A 16,773-nucleotide genomic window follows, 5' to 3' on the forward strand; every position below is an offset into this window, starting at 1 on the left:
ATTCTTATGAGGACTAAATTACTTGATTACACTATAGGGTTTGCTGTGCTTATTCAGATTGTTATACAGTCTATTGATAAGTAAAAGGAAGTATGTGTCAGTAGGCATAAGAGTGGTAGTAAGGAAACTAGCATTGACTTACAAGCACTTGTGTTACACACATAATGTATTCCAACTTACATAATCAATGGCTGGTTGGAATAATAAGTTCATTTGATCCAATGTGGGAAAAATCAAAACCATATATTAAAAAGTATGTGAAAATTACATATTTAAAAAGAATAGAAACTCAAGATACTCTGAAGTAAGCCAATCACTAATACAAATGTCTCATTACCTCCTTTCAAGATCAATATAGGAAATGTGGTAAAGAACGTACTAGAGTGTAATTTTAAAGCTTTTAAAGCTTTAAAAGCTCTGCTAGGTTACACTTAAAATATTTTGGTCAAACCAGAGTAACAGATACCTGAAGACTCTGAACCAAAGAAGTATCTTTAAAATCCCATCACTTTTTTGTTTTCTATTTGAACTAAAGAGATACTTTATTTATAGCATATATAATATCATTTGGGTCCACTTGGTGTGAGTACATCACTTCATAAATTCCACTTAATTCAGTTACATAGTGTCAATTCCAATCCCTGTGCCTTCAATAGGATGAAAGCTCCATGAGGGCAAGAAATTTCATCAAATTGGTTCACTGCTGGACCCAAGGGCCTACAACAAAGTCTAGCACATAGTAGCCACTAAATATAATTTACTGAATAAATGAATGCAAATGATAAACACGGAAGCAATTGATGGTACTGACATTTTATAACACCTTGATAATTTGTGATATGCCTATATTCTATACATTTTAAAGTAGAATAAGTATAAAAGAACAGAGGAAATAATTTCTTATGGAGAACTTTAAGAACTCTAAGAATACATCTATTGAGAACGAGAAATATTAATGTAAAACTAAAATTTCCATGTGAAAAAAATGATAAAGTCAATAGAATAACAATATAAATTCAGTAAAAACTGTGCTATGCATTAGAAGAATGCACTGATTTGAAATACTAAAAAGCATGAAAACATCACAATAATAAATCTAAATAAAAGAAACAGTACACAGCATATTTTTAGGCTAAATTTGAAAAAGAAAAAAATGCATATTCAAATATTTCATTAAGGGCTCAGGAAAAATAATTCTGATATATTATAAAAATTAGTTTAAGATCTACTTTTTCAAATAATTTAAAGTAAAATGAGCATTCTTGCACACTTCTAACTAGATTCTTAATTTCAATATCCCTCAGACTAATCCTAAATGATATCTGTTAACAGAATTAAAAATTATCTTTGAATACAAAGTAAAGCTACCTGCTTTTCATTCATAGAATAGAATATTATGCAACCTTTAAAAGTGATGTATTCACCGAGAAACATCTAATTTGTACCATGTTTAAAAAGAAGAAGGTAGAAACATGGTGTATTAAAAAGGTAAAATTTGCATAAATTTATCTGAATACTTTTTGAATCTTGTAAAAGATTGAAAAATTTACATCTATTCAAAACTAAGAAGTGCATTTCGATGAGGATCTCCTATATCGTACAGGCTTCTGGCTTCAGACAGACTCCTGAGTTACATACCTGCTGAATCACACGTTTCCTGTGTCTATGCTGACACCACCTTACTAACTTTCCCTAAAGATTTTTTTTGATTCAGGGCCATTAGTCTCAATGAAAACTGTTTTATTACTTTAGGAATGTTCTTGTTTGAAACACCAAGAAGCGAACAGTACTTTAATGTTGAGCAATCCAGGCCTAGTCACAATCCAAACAATTTACTCCCAAATCCATCTTCCAGCTCAGGATTCAAACCAAAGCCTCAGCAAAACTCCAATGTCTAAATGCCGTGAACCTTGGAAAATACCACTAAGCTGTGAAATGTATAATTTCAGATTACTGCATAGTGGACACCTGTATTTTAAACTGCTTGGGAAATAAGCAGCCAAAATAAAACAGACAAATTGCTTTCTCAATGATAAAAGAGTAACAGTATTACACTTAAGCTAAATAGACTATATGAAGCTAAATTTTACTGATCACTCATTCACCTATCTTTCTATCAACTAATATATTTATTTTCAAAAGCCTCAAAGAATGCAACAGAAAATGCATGTGGTGCTCTGTAGAGCAAATGTTGATTATAACCTTTTACTATCCAGGCAAAAAATACTTGCTTTCCTACATAATATGCAAATGACAAAAAGATAAAGAGCTTACAATTACAAAACAAAAATTTTCAAGCTGGAAGTTGGCCATTTTTTAGTGGAAGTTATCTTTTAAATATGGGGAAAATTGAGTCAGTGTATTAGCATCGTAAGATCGCTGCTCTAATTTAAACCTGTTCATTGTCTTGCCCTACGGTTGTTCACTCTTCCCTTAATTCACTGTGCTCTACTATCCTTCTGCCAAAAACATTTTAAACGAAACTAAATAGCATGTGCAACAAATTTCCTCTGTTATGTTAGGTCGGCCTCAATAAAAGTTATTAAAGACTGCAACAAAAGAATTACAGGGCAGGACAGAAAACTTATGAGAAAACATTCTCATTTTCCCCAACAAAATATCCCAACATTTTAAATGGCATTTACTTGATCTGTACTTGCACAGGTGTGGCAGGTAGGGTGTATGAGTCTACACGTACATCATGCCTACAAGCTGGCTGGCTAAAATGGCATCATCTATTTATATAAATTTCACATACCTTTCCACCCATGGTCTGACCTAGATAAGAGGTTAGGCAAATATAAGCAAAACTCATGTAGCAGTTTTTTTAATCTTATAAAAATTCATGAACATCATTACCACACGCTTTCATTCATTAAAAAAAAAACAACTAAATACCATCTGTGCATGATAGTCTAATTAGGGGATTAGAATCACAGACACTTTGCTGGCTCACATGTTCAAGCACATGCCCCCTTGACCATCTCAGGAAAGAAAATAAAAAAGAACAATAAAAACGTAGTCAGAGGGATCCCTTGGATTCAGCTTTGGCTACTAGAGTTAACTAACCCCATAGAATTTAGCTGTCTAGCACTCCCTTTGGAAATTGACTCTTTTTTTTTTTTCCCCCTTGATGTGCACGCCTGCCCCAGCGCAAGCCTTAGGATAAACTTGGCATCATATGAACCAGGTTTTAATAAGATCAAACAACATTTTACAGAAGACTGGTATTTACAGTCTGCAACATACTATAGGGACACATTTTTCTGGACTTGGTACCCACAATAGAAAATTCAAATGATAATACTAAATTGTTCTGAAAGAAAATTAACGAACTATAGTCATTACTCAGGAGTGATGTATAATATATACATGACCCTGTACAATATGTATAATAGAACTTGTAATACTTATACAAACTTCATGATAATTTTAGGGTCCATGAATTATAGAAGCTGAATTGATAAAATGAGTTCATATAGAAAAGTCAAGACACATCATATTTATTTTCAGTTAGGACTACTCTTCTTCCTTATCCTAAATTCTAGTAAAATTATTGCACTAGAAGCATTTTAAACCATAAAGATCATGCAATCTAATTTGATATAAATCCTGCCAGTCCTACAAGCTAGGATCAGAAGACTGAATCCTACACAGCTATTTAAGATGTCAACAGTTAAATACATTCTGCAAAAAAAAAAAAGAGCAGTGAAATTGTGCTGTTTTTCATAACCAGAAAAAAATGTGCACTCTGTAGAATAAAAGGGTTTTCACCTTAGAAAATGCAGGTGGTAGGGGCTTCCCTGGTGGCGCAGTGGTTGGAGGTCCGCTTGCCGATGCAGGGGACACGGGTTCGTGCCCCGGTCCGGGAAGATCCCACATGCCGCGGAGCGGCTGGGCCCGTGAGCCATGGCCGCTGAGCCTGCGCGTCCGGAGCCTGTGCTCCGCAACGGGAGAGGTTACAGCAGTGAGAGGCCCGTGTATCGCAAAAAAAAAAAAAAAAAAAAAGAAGATGCAGGTGGTGGATCAGTAGAAACCCATTATCACGTGTAGCAAAGGGTACCTTTGTGTTCTCTCCATACAGCACAAGGTAAAAAGAAAATAAAAACATGGAAAAAAATAATAATTGAAAGAAAGGAGTAAATCTGTTAAGCCACATAAATTGTTACAAACATAAATTTTTTAACATTGAAAATAAAGTGCAACATCAACAAAAGTGCAAATTAAATGGCACCATCACAAGGCCACTTGCTCTTTCGACCATCATAGTACCTTGAGACTCAAATTTTTATCAATTTTCTGTTTCTAGTCCAGTCACAGTGCTCCATAACGGGAGTGACCAGTCTGCTAAAGAGTAGCTATTTATGCCTTGGTTTCATAAGACAGATCCATGTCCAGCTGGAAATAAGTTCAGGCATTTTCAGCCCAAACCAGCTATATAACTAGGTCTCTTCAAGTAAAATTAGGTCTACACAGATTCTTCACATTCAGATCCAAAGAGAAAAAAAGCCCCCGTTTAAATATAGCTTATAAAATCTGGAATTATATACTATTCTTTCAGTGGTCAGACTCTGCTAGTTATTGACTAGTGTATTCTCTTTGGATTCTGGAGGCCATTTCTTATGAATATTGGCTGCTGCAACAATTTCATATTGTCAACAGATGCTGGGATGCTGCTTATTCAGCTCAGGAGTGGTTGCCAGTGGAAGCTCATTGCTTCAGGCTGAAGCAAATTAATCCCAGCAGAGATGAGTTTTATTTGTTTCTCTAATAGTGGGAAGAAATATTGATGAGAGAATTCTGAGCTGTGCTAAGGACAAGAGGCTGCTGGAGATTTCACCAACTCACTTAAGCATCTCCAAGTTGGAGGGCATGCATGGTAGGGAGCCCCTCTCAGGCTGTGTTACCCGTAGGGCATCTAGCTCATAGACTCCTCTTTCCACAACAAACACACAGCTCTTTGTTCTCCCTCTATTTACAGTGAAAAGCATTAGCCTCGTGTATGAATGTATTTATGTCTGGCAGTAAAATATTTTGAAGAAAATAATTTAAATGTAAACAGCAAGAACTAAAAGCATTTTTCTTTCACTGAATTTTATAAAGTATAATTATTTTCAGACACTCAGCATAAGTACTCTGTTTTCTTGAATTTAACTGAAGATACTATTTTCCATATTTTTCTCTTCCTGTTGAGAATCCTTCCTCCCCAGGAATAAAAACTGGCAGATTTTACTAATAACTGCATCAGAGTCAGGCCCCTAAATACTTTCCAGTCGTTTAAATAGAAATTCCTTTTAAATTAGCTTATGGGCCTCCAATAAGAGTACATTTATTCAATTTTTTAGTGAGTTACCAATTTAATATACTTTTAATGGGCATGGTATTAATAGATCAAATGGAAATAAACACACAAACAGGTTATGGGTTTTAACTCTTTATTGTTAGATGAATAGTAAATAAGTAACACGTTAATACAGGGGTAAATTTTATGGTGTTAGATTTGACGTTTATGTGCATTTCAGCCTTGTTTTTCCATCTCTTTAAAAACTAATGGTAAGTGAAAAAGGGAACTTTAGGCATTTTTTTATCCTTGATCTTAGAGTTACCGTCCTCTAAATATTATAGTTTACATTTAGGGCAAGTTTTTTAATTTAAAGATGTTATAGAAATGACTACATTTGGAGAAAGCGTGTGCTGTAACAATGGTCAATGGAATCTAGCATGAGCCCTAGGTATTATGCTCAATTTCCTGATTTGTAAAGGTAAAAAGCGTGCAGAAATTGAAATGTGAAAAAGGTCCCTGGCAAAACTAAAAACTGGTAAATAATTTTTGACTAAAACAATGAAAGTTGACTCACATATTCATCTGCTTTACAAAGACCATGTGAACATCCTACATGTTCAAAACACCATTGTGTCCTTCCTTCCCTTATGTTTCTGTTCTCATCTTCAAGATCTCACCCTTTCTTACTTCAAAATATAACAAGCTGTTTCGAGCTGACATTTCAAGCATACGGCCATCATGGGGAAATATCTTCCAAATGTTTCTTCTTCACTGCATCTTTCTCTCACCTCAGGAAATGCACACACTATCTTCTCTCCATGTTTCTCAACATCTACTCCTCAACTGTCTATCTATGTCCTCAGGTCTTCTCCCTCCATTTTTTTCCTCCCCTCCCTCACTGTCCCTTTATCTATCACTTCATCTGTTTAATTCATTCATTTATTTTTGTCAAAAACGTGCAGAAAATATCTCTCAGTCTCTCTGTTCTATGAGGTAACCCCTCTGTTTTCCTCACCCCTTCTCTCTCCTGTTCTTCTCCACTCTAAAAAAAAAAAAAAACTGAAATAAGCAGTTGTTCTCAATTCCAAATAATTTTTTTTCTTGGCCATTTGTGCTCAAGTTGTAAATCTTATACTTTCTGTTGCTCAAAAAAGTACCTAAGTGGCATGATGGGATTCAGTATACCGAGAAAATGTAATAATATTTTGCCATGACTTCTAGGTGTTCTCTTACAGCAACAATCACTGTCTTGATTACAACTGTTTACCTTCAATCATAAGATATTTAAATGATTACAATTTTCTGTCCTATTCTATTGCATTGTTGATGATTTGTTATTATACAGTAAATTTAGCGACAGTATATGCTTTTTGGGGTTTACTCAAGAGTGCAGCCACCATTTAAAACTCTCTCCTATCTAATGCCTGAAGTTTCTTAGATTAACAGCTTTTAGATCTGGAAAAGACTTCCGAGTATAACCTTTTTATTTTATGAATGAGGGTTTGAAACCCAAAGAGTAGACTGTTTGGCCCAACGTTTCACAGCAAAGCTAGAACAAGGAGATGGCTCTCCATGTGTAAAGTCATAGAGCCTGACTGTACTGGGTAGTTTAGGATTGCAGGAAGAAGGAGCGAGAAGAATGAAGATACAAAAGAAGGCGAGAGTTAGATCATGAAGGACTATTCCTTTATACAACTGGCACATGGTAACTGCTCAATACATATTTTATTAATGAACACTTAGATGCCAAGCAAAGGAACATAAGTTGTATTATACATCTGATGGGGAATCACTGTAGGATTCTGCTATAGGAAATGGTGATAACAGGCCTGTATTTTGGAAATCAGTTATTATAAGCAACGTAGTAGAAGATGGATTTCTGTAACATGGTATTAAAAGCAAGAAAGCCAGTTGAGAAAATGCAGTAATTCAGATAAGAAATGATAAAGTCCTGGATTAAAATATTGCCAGGAAGAAAAAGAAGGAAGATTTTGTGTGTGTGTGTGTGTGTGTGTGTGTGTGTGTGTGTGTGTGTTTCTTCTGTAGGTGCCCCTCATGGAACTCAAGTCATTTCTTTACATGAAGGTTCCATCCTCCACTTACAACACACTAACCTGATCCATGAGATGTTGTGTGAGATAATCTTCATAAAGTTCACATAATGTCATGAAAAATTCTGAGCATTCTCAAAAATGCTTCTCATAAAAAAGAAAAAAAAAAACAAAAAAAAAGTTCCGCAAATCCCATTTGCCAAGGTGAGGATTTTCCATCTATGAAAACCTAAGCAATGAAATAATTATATTGATAAAGTAATGATAATGACAACAGTAACACCTGACACATTAGGAATATACATACGCCAGGCAATATTCTAAATGTTTCACTCATTTAATCCTTGCAGCAATTTTATGATCTAGGGACTATTATTACTCTATTTTATAGATTACTAAAATAAGAAATGGAGAGGTTTACTCACATGTTCACTATTAAACATCTACAAAGAGGTGGAGACTGAATTTGAAATTTGTCATTCTAACCATAGGTCCTGTAATGACTCTATATTTTTAGAAAAATAATGATCATATAACCCTGCCCATTTTGCAGATCAGTTAAGTAAAATGGCATGTTCAAGGCCATACTACTGACAGCAAAAGTGTGTGTACGTATATATGCGTTTTTACACTTTAAGTAACTCAATATCCATTTAATGAATAATATTACCTGGATATAAACAAGTTCATACATTTGATACACAAGATTTTTTCTCTTGGTTTTGCTTAAAAAATATCAGATATTTATGTCAAATATTTAATCAGTAATGCTCTTTCTAAAATGAGAAGTTAACCCTTACTAATCAGAATTGTAGAAATTTAGCGTGTATATCTTTTAGAAGGGAAAGAAAGAAATAAAAAGTTGACTGTAAGAACAATTCTTAGACTATAAGCCTCTTTATCCCAAGTTCATATGTTGCGAACAAAGTCAATCAGTTTCAATCATAAAAAATTTGCACTATGAAACATGTAAGTTATATCTGTTACCAGAGTAAAGAAAGAAATTGCCTTTCAAAAACCACTCATTCAATAATGTTATGATTGCTTTATATATACTTTGTGGGGAGAAAGGAAAGGCAAAGATTGAGAGGACCCCCAAGGAGCTTCTATTTATTGATCTGCATAGGGGTGATATGGACAGGTATGTTTAAACCAAGTAGTGATGGGCCTTGCATGCTAACACAGGAGTGTTCTGTTTGGTTTGTTTTTATCCTACAATTACGTGGTAAACATAAATATTAGGTTCACCTGGTTCCTTGAGATCTGAATAAGATCAGTACAAACCTCCCTTCCAAATGCTTGGCAGTTCAAATACCTTCTCAAGGTTTATGCCAAATCACTGAAAGCTGCTTCTATAGCTGGGATCTGTTTCACACTGCATTATCAAACGGGAAACCGAGGCTCCTCCCAGGTTTGCACATGACTCCCCCCTCAACCAAAAAATCCTCTCCAGAAAGCATTTGTGACTTGAGTCCTCTTATCTAAAGAGTGGGAAGATCATGAGGAGATAGAGTTGCATACATGTGTTCACCATTAGATACTGTATTTCGTAAAATGTTGCCTCAGAACAAAGGGAATTCGGGGCCAGAGGAATTCTTTCCTGTTCATCCTTGTTAGAATGCAGTTTTGATCAGCTAAATGTTTTTTTTAACAAAATAAACCATCAAAAAAGTATTTCTCTGGGTAATGTATATTTGATTAATCACAATGTCCCTTTCTCTGAGATTAAAATTTTAAAAATTAATGTTAACAATTTATTACTGGTAAGTCATTGATTTACAAAATGGGAATTTTTATAGGTGTGTGGGTTTTTAATATCTAGTCTGATCATGGCTGAAAATTTTAAACTATGTTATGTACTACAACAAACTAGCGATTGCCAGCCTTTTGTGGTAACATTTGAAGTATCGAATGATAATATTCTTAAAACAAGTCTTATTGCCAATATTCCTTTTCTTGCTTAAAAATAACACATCGGTTTTAGAATGCAAGTCCATTTAAAATTAAGTAACCATTTCAATGCTAAAGTGAACACTGTCAGAAAACAAACCAGGGTATAGAAGTCCTTTTTCTACCTTGAAACAGTAGTTCTTTACATTTCAGAAAGCCCTCTGGGTTGCTTTCTTGTCTTGACTTCAAAGAGATATATAAGCTTAGATCAATTTTTCAGTGGCATACAGCATAATGAGAAAAGAGCCTGGCTCTGTTTCAGGTCATGGTGAACCAACCTCCAAAAATGCTAAAAAGTGTACAATTTTTACAAGAATTCCCTTTATTGGTGCCATAAGATGGCTAGCTATTACATTAAGATTGATTTAAGACCCATGAGTCATTTGAAAAAATAACTGTTCACCCACTGGTTTGATGTTTCTTATGTGTCATATTTGATATAAGCAGAATGTAAACAATGGGTCCTTAAAAAGTACAATAGTACCATCTCTTTTATGACAAGATGATGCAAAAGATACCTTCTGAACAAAGATACCCCGTCTCAAAGGCAGTGTTGGAGCATATAGTTATAGATAACAGAGGGAAGATTTCTAAAAAAAATGACTTGAGTAGATGCTGCAATTTCAAGAGTTAAACTATTAGGAACCTTTAGAAGTGATCATATATGATTTCAATATGAAAATAAAGTGTGTTAATACCGCTAGCATGAAGTAAAATAGTGTTTTTGCTTTCCTTGTTCCATATTTACATTAAGCATTTTTTCAAAATATGCCAGTCTGTGTTTATTTCATAAATTTCAAAAAGAATTAAAGATGAGCCAGGACAGCACATTTTTTCACATATGCTGGAGAAGCATATTAGGGGAATGCTAGAGGCTCTAACATTCTTTTTTTTCCAAATTCAATTACATTTCCAAGTTTACTGTACACAGGACCCTAAAATTAAATGAAATCCACCAACTTGACTTCTTTAGAGAGCCATGACTAGAAAGAAAGTGCACATGTGCATGAGGGTACATACACACAAACATGATTCTAATTAGGGTGTACATAGTCTTCTAGTGATTGATGCACACGTGATATTTCTTCCTAGTCAGGCAGAAATGTTACAAGTCAGCAATTTGGTGGGAACAGAGACTACCATGTATATTGCCAGTTGGGCAGCCTGACAATATGGGGTTTTGATTCCTGCTTGGGAACTGTGTGTTCATAACAGCATAAGCCTCATTTGGATTGAGGGAACATAGAAAATAACTCCAAGGGAAAAGAGGATGGGGAAAGTCAGTCAGTAAAAAGGGATATCTTTAGAAATGCACAAAGCTTAAAAATTAACAATTACAATATAGGTTCTAAAAGAAACTGGATTGGAAGAAATAAGATTTTTAATAAAAATACAACTTTCCAAGCTAATGAGCCTAATGCATTACTCACTTGTTCTTGCTCTTCCTTCTTTCTGACGGGCTCCCCCAGTAATGTCAAATTTCACTTAAATATCACCCTCTCAGTGAGCTGTCCCATAACCATCCGAAACTGAAGCCTTCCTATCCCCATTGCACTCCTTGTATCCCATTGAGTCCTTTATTTTTCTCCATAGCACTATCACCATCTAACATACCATATATTTTACTTATTTTCCTAATGTCATCTCTCCCCACTAGAATATAAGATCTGGAAGAGTGGGAATGTTTTCAATTTTGTTCACGGCTGTATCTCCATGACTCAGAAAAATTTTTGAACGGACTAGGTGTTTCATAACAATTTGTAAATAAACAAAGAATCCCCATTAGTGAAATAAGTACATTGAAGAACAGCAGCAGAATGTTTTGTTGTCCATAAAGACATATTCTGAACTTATTTTTTCAGTTTTATTTTTAATTATCAGGATACTTTATGTGTTGATTATATTTATATTAAACTTTTTTCTGTGCGATCTAAATAATTGGCTTAATAGGTTTTTTCCATTCCTTTTTATATGTTCCACCCTGAGAAATAAAATGTTATAAAACATGAATATTAGAAGAAATAAAGGTGGGAACAGGTTGAGATAATTATAAAAAATGAGTCAAAAATATGTGATTACAGTTTCAGTAATAGCTGAGTAGCTTAAATTAAACTAAACCACCCACAGATAACTATTATATACTCTGGACAAAATATAAAGAACAACTCTTTGAAAGCACTGGAGAGTGACTAAAAACAGGCATAAAATGGAAAGGATTAAACCTTGAGAAAAGGAAATTGCATTGGGAATTTATGTGGGGAAATACACATTAATACAGCTTTTTTACCGAAGGCACTCCCCAGGCCATGCAAAAACAATGAGTTAGATCTCAGTCATAGAACTCAAGCAGAAAGCCTCAGTTTTATTGGCCTGAGATGTAAGAGAATGGAGCTCAGAACTGCCAGAGTGGCTATAAGCGGCTAAGAAAAAAAATCCAGAAATGAGAGAGTCACATATGAATGAGCTCCAAATCTGCATATAACTTCCCCTCAAATCCCTGAATGACCCATGAATTACACACGTGCACTGGAGGTGCCAGTGTTCCTAATGGGACGCATCAGCTAGAAGGCCAAAAGAGCTGAGGCTAATATGAGGAAGATGGAGTTGAAGTCATACCGAGTTAGAAGGGCCACATCTTATGAGTAAAACCCATGTCCTAGGCATAAGAGATTTATCTTGGACTAAAGGCAAAACCAAAAAAAAAAGCCATACTAAAGGAAAGTAAAACCATGAAGTTTAGGGTGTCAGAATGTAATTTAATTGCCGGCTAGAAGAAAAATTAACATACTTTGGGAAAAGATAACAGAATGCAGAGTCTCTCCAGTGTCTAATTTGAAATGTCTGGTATACAACCAAAATTTCTAAACATGTAACTAATGTACAGAAATATGCTGATGAAGTAAAAAGAAGTCTACAGAAACAGACCTCAACATACCTCCAATATTGGACTTAGCAGGCAAGGGCTTTATAGCAGCTAATGAAAATAAGTATAGTGACTAATGGAAAATATAGTCATAATAATCAAACAGATATAAATATTCAGCAGACAAGTAGAAAATATAAATGAGAATGAAAATAAAATTCTACAACTGAAACGAAATAAAAATCTGTAATGAAATTCACTGCATGAGCTTAACAACACATTGGAAATGGCAAAAGGAAGAACTGATGAACCCAAAACCTGGTCTCTAGAAATTATCCAACTGAAGAGCAGAAAAAAAAAAATGATTGAAGTAAAATGAGCAGAGCCTCATGGACAGGTGGGTCAATACAGAATGGCCTAATATGCATGTAAATAAAAATTGCAAAAAAGAGAGGAGAGTGAAAATGGCCAGAAAAGTGTTCCATGAAGTAATGGCAAAATGTTCCTTAAGTAGGAAAAAAAATATAAGCATAAAACTCCAAGAAACTTTATGAATATCAGCATAATAAATCAATAAAAACACCTTAACACTTCATGGTCAAACTTCTGAACAGCAAAATTAAAGAGAAAGCCTTGAAAGAAACCAAAGGAAAAGATGGACATAAATTATATCTAATTTCTCCTCAGAATCAGTAAAAACCAGGAAAGAATGAAATAATTAAACTGCTTTAAGGTAAAAGCAAAACAAGACAACAAATTTTTTAAAAAACTCCACAGAAATCTATATCTGGTGAATATACCCTTCAAAAATGAAGGTGAAATAAGGCCATATTCAGACAAAGGCTGAGAGACTTTACTGCTAAAAAAACTGCACCACAGAAATGCTAAATGAACTTCTTTGCACCAAAGAGAAATAACACCAGATCGAAACCTTAAACTACAAAGAAATGAAAACCTTAAACTAGAAATGGTAGATACGTGGATAAGTTAAAGGCAACTTTTTTCTCTCAATTTCTTATAAAAACTATTTTTTAAAGCAAAAAAAATAACATATTGGTGGGTTTATAACATATCAATATAAATTATAAGACAACATTACACAAAGGGTAGTGGAGGTAAACAGAATTATGCTGGTGCAAAGTTTTTACATTCTACTTAAAGAAGTACAGTATCATGCCAAGTAGACTATTACCATTTAAGTATGCATATATTTATATCTAGCACAGTAATTTAAAAATTAATAATATAGCTTAAAAGAGTATAGTTAAAAATCTAATAGAGGAATTAAAATAGATTAATATATATCCGATATATATGTTTGAATATGTATATGATGACAAAGTAACAGACCCAAACCTAACTATACCAATGATTACATTAAATGTAAACTATTCTATTTAATAGGCATAGACAATATTATTAGATGATTATATTAGTAATATTAGACTAAAATTAAAAAAGCAAGACTACCCAGCTTTGAGGGATGCACTACAAATATGAATACACATATAAGTTAAAAGTACATGGATGGAAAAATATATATAACATCTAACCAGTAAGTATAATAAAGCTGTATGGTTATATTACTATCAGACACTATAGAATTCAAGACCACAAAAATAAAAGAAGTATAATAACCAGTAAGTATAATAAAGCTGTATGGTTATATTACTATCAGACACTATAGAATTCAAGACCAAAAAAATAAAAGAATAGAGAGACATTTCACAATGATAAAAGTGTTAATAACAATCTTAATTGGTATGTGCCTAATAAGAGAGATTGAAAACACATTAAAAATTAACAGAACTAGATACATTGACAATTATAAATTTACAATTAGATTTATAACTATATAAATTACAATTATAGTTGAAGATTTTATCATCCTCTCTTAGTAACTGAGAAAAACTTCATACTGTTAAGATATGCATTCTGCACAAAATGATCTATAGATTCAATACAATCTTAATACAAATTCAACCAGGATTTTTCTTTTGTAGGCATTAACGAAGTTATTCTAAAATTTTTTAAACTTTAATGAACCTAGAATAGCCATAATAATTTAGAGATACACAGATTGCTAACAAACACATGAAAGAATGCTCAACATCATTAATCATTAGAGAAATGCAAATCAAAACTACAATGAGGTATCACTTCACACCGGTCAGAATGGTCATCATCAAAAAATCTACAAACAATAAATGCTGGAGAGGGTGTGGAGAAAAGGGAACCCTCTTGCACTGTTGGTGGGAATGTAAACTGATACAGCTACTATGGAGAACAGTATAGGGGTTCCTTAAAAAACTAAAAATAGAACTACCATAATAATTTAAAAAAGAAAAAGATGGAGGAATGACATTAAGGTTTTAAGATGGTAATGATATAATAATCAAGAAAGTTTGTATATTTGTTTTTGGCATAACCAAAGACAAATAGATCAATGGAACATAAGAGAAAGTCTAGAAATAGACCCACACATATAAAATCAATTGATTTCAACAAAAGTGCCAAGGCAATTAAATTGGAAAATTAAAGTCTCCTGAATAAAACATGCTGTAACTACTGGATAAACATATGAAAAAAAAAAAAACCTTTTCCCCCTTCTTCACACTACACGCAAAAATCAATTTGCTCTACATCATTGACTTAAATGTAAAAGCTAAAATGATAAACCTCCTGGAAGAAAACACAGCCATATATCCATGCCCTTGGAGTAGGCATATTTTTTAAGAAAAACATGTCATTAAACATTTTTTAATGGATAAACTGAACTTCAGCAAAATTAAAACCTTCTGCTCATCCAAAGACACTATTAATGAAATGCAAAGGCAAGCCACAGACTGAGAGAAAATATTATATGTATACATATATATATATATACAGATGGACATATATGAGAAAGGATTTATATCTAGAATAGATTTTAAAATATTCTACAAATCAATAACAGAAAGATAAATAGGATCCCTAAATGGGCAGAAGACTTAGACAATTCACAAGAGAAGATACATGAATGGCTGATAAGCATATGAAGAAAAGTTCAACATCATGAGGCATTAGAGGAACACAAATTTAACCACAGAAAGAGATCTCATATCCACTAGAATATCTACAAAGGTTGAAGATACCTAAAAATGGTGCAGACGTGGAACAGTCAGAACAGTTACACTGCTGGTAAGAGTATAAAGTGGTACAATCATGTTGGTCAACTGCTTGATTATCTTTTATAAAGTTAAACATATACTTAAGATACAATCCAGCAATTCCACTTCAAACTATTTACCCTACCTCCACAAAAAGAAAACATATGTCCATAAAAATACTTGTACAATAACATTTCTAGCAGCATATTTGGAACAGCCCCAAACTGGAAATAATCTAAATGTCCATTAATCGGAGAATGAATGAACAAATTGTGATATATTCATACAATAGAATTCCACTCAATAATTTAAAAAAAAAGAGAATGAACTACTGATGTGTTTAAACTAGTGGATGGATTTCACAAACATGTCAAGTGAAAGAAGCCATACCAAAGAACACACACTGAATCATTCCATTTATATGAAGTTAAGAATAGGCAGGGCTTCCCTGGTGGTGCAGTGGTTGCGAGTCTGCCTGCCGATGCAGGGGACTCGGGTTCGTGCCCCGGTCCGGGAAGATCCCACATGCCCCGGAGGGGCTAGGCCCGTGAGCCATGGCCGCTGAGCCTGTGCTCCGCAACGGGAGAGGCTATAACAGTGAGAGGCCCACGTACCGCAAAAAAAAAAAAAAAAAAAAGAATAGGCAAAACTAATCTCTTGTGATAAATATCTAAATAGCAATTGACTATGGTGATAGGGATAGACTGGAAAAGGGAATAAGGAAACTCTTGCAATGACAGACACATTCTATACCTTGATTAGATTTGTCATTACGTACATTTATCAATACTCAGACTGGGAACTTAGATCTATGCATTTCACTGCATGTAAATTTTCCGTCAATAAAAAGATGTGATCATCTACTCCGTAGTTTGATATTTATTTTAAAATTAACTTTGAAAATATAAAATTTACCAAACACAATCAAACAACTAATACGAGATGTCAGCTAATTTAAAGTACCAAACAAATAATATGAGACTTACAATTCCAAAATTAGAAAAGACTTTTATAATCAGCATTGAAGTATTCCTATAATATTTAGCTTTTGTGTTCACAACAAACGACATTCAAAAGTTAATCTCCGACCCTAGAATGGTCCTTTTAATGTCTTTGAAATGGAAGGGAAAAGAGTTCATGATACTTAAGTGGTCTTCTGTAATTTAAAAGTATTCTTTTCAACATTATAGGAAAGATTTTTTTAATCTAAAGTATCAGTTGTATGACATACTGGGAAAAATAATCTCATGACAAAACTACTATTACTACTTTTTTTTGGCATACAAAAAGCTGTATTTAATGCACGCAACTTGATAGGTTGGGAGATAATTATACAACCATGAAACCAACACCACAATCTATGCCATAAACATCTCCATCACCTTCCAACTACCACTGCTTTTTAAATTGGCACAAGTATATTTAACTACCAGAGTGTTTCTTCTTCAATTGTGTTACAATGATATTTATATGAAG

At 33.7% G+C, this 16,773-nt stretch overlaps 1 protein-coding gene across 12 annotated transcripts in view; it reads right to left on the reverse strand.

Moving 5' to 3' along the window:
• ROBO1 (roundabout guidance receptor 1) overlaps positions 1 to 16,773 on the reverse strand; it is a 1,111,527-nt gene that overhangs the window by 257,236 nt on the left and 837,518 nt on the right. The window lies entirely within an intron of this gene.

Source organism: Globicephala melas, chromosome 4 (genome assembly GCF_963455315.2).
Source record: "Globicephala melas chromosome 4, mGloMel1.2, whole genome shotgun sequence".
NCBI lineage: Eukaryota > Metazoa > Chordata > Mammalia > Artiodactyla > Delphinidae > Globicephala > Globicephala melas.